Source organism: Oncorhynchus nerka, linkage group LG2 (assembly GCF_034236695.1).
Source record: "Oncorhynchus nerka isolate Pitt River linkage group LG2, Oner_Uvic_2.0, whole genome shotgun sequence".
In the NCBI taxonomy this organism is placed as follows: Eukaryota; Metazoa; Chordata; class Actinopteri; order Salmoniformes; family Salmonidae; genus Oncorhynchus; species Oncorhynchus nerka.
Window position 1 is genome coordinate 78352818 of NC_088397.1, and position 940 is coordinate 78353757.

The 940-nt window shown below is 37.1% G+C and overlaps 1 protein-coding gene across 1 annotated transcript in view; it reads right to left on the minus strand.

The window, feature by feature from the left end:
- Positions 1-264: 264 nt before the first annotated feature.
- Positions 265-940, minus strand: part of LOC115131688 (voltage-dependent calcium channel subunit alpha-2/delta-3-like) — a 108592-nt gene continuing 107916 nt past the window's right edge. Inside the window, exon 38 of the mRNA XM_065003102.1 lies at positions 265-940. This exon is cut by the window's right edge and continues 261 nt beyond it. The gene's annotated coding sequence lies outside the window, so the exon portion shown is untranslated.

The following is a 940-nucleotide window of genomic DNA, read 5'->3' on the forward strand; positions in this document are numbered from 1 at the left end:
GCAAATAATACAAGTGTCTATCAGTGCCTAACACCTAGGTAACTGTGTTCCAAGTAACTGACACAGCCCTCACAGTCGATGCTGCCTGTGGTCTCTTTGATGGTACGCTCAGAGACGAAGGCAGGGTAGGTACTCCGGGTCACATTGTACCATCATGGTCTTTCCCCTCAAGCTTTGGGCTGGAAATGGGACATGTACATGTTAACATTCTAAAAACACAATAATTTGCTACTGTTAAATAAATAAATAAAGCTGAAAGACAGATGATGGAAAATAGGTCTGTGTTTATTGAGATTTTAGCAGCCTTCTTAAAGGAAGGGGGTTTGTGTTCAAGGGTAGGGGTCAGCATTAGGGGTTATAGTCAAGGTAACAATAACATTCTTAAAACAGGCAAATGTTCATATTTCAGTTTGCAGCCAGAGCTCTGAAACTTGATTCCTTTCATGGAACTTAAGTATGTTTGTTTTTATCCATCACATGCATCTTTTTACTCTGTATGAAATGTTCACTGCTGTAAAAATGAAAAGCAGGCTAAATAAATTGACTTCAACCATCCTGTAATCTCTTACTTCACATGATCCCTGTCATATCCCAAATACAGAATTAGATTCTCCAAGATAACGCTACATATATTTAGCTCAAAAAATAAAACAATTGCGGATCTATGGTATCATTTCTAGCAGTTTCTTTTCAATTGTAAAGATGTCACCACAAAAGGTGACATTTTTTTCTAGTTCTTTCATAACTACCTTGACATAGAAGGTTTTATTTTCTACAGTGCAGGTAAAGTACACAGGGATATTGATTTCTTTGCTCTGTAATGCTCTCAGAATGTCATCATTGCATCACAATGCTTTCTCATAGTTTATTTCTCAGTCTGATGTCCATATGGTTTCCCTCTTGGAACAGTGTTCTATTTATCTTGAACAATGCCTTCTTA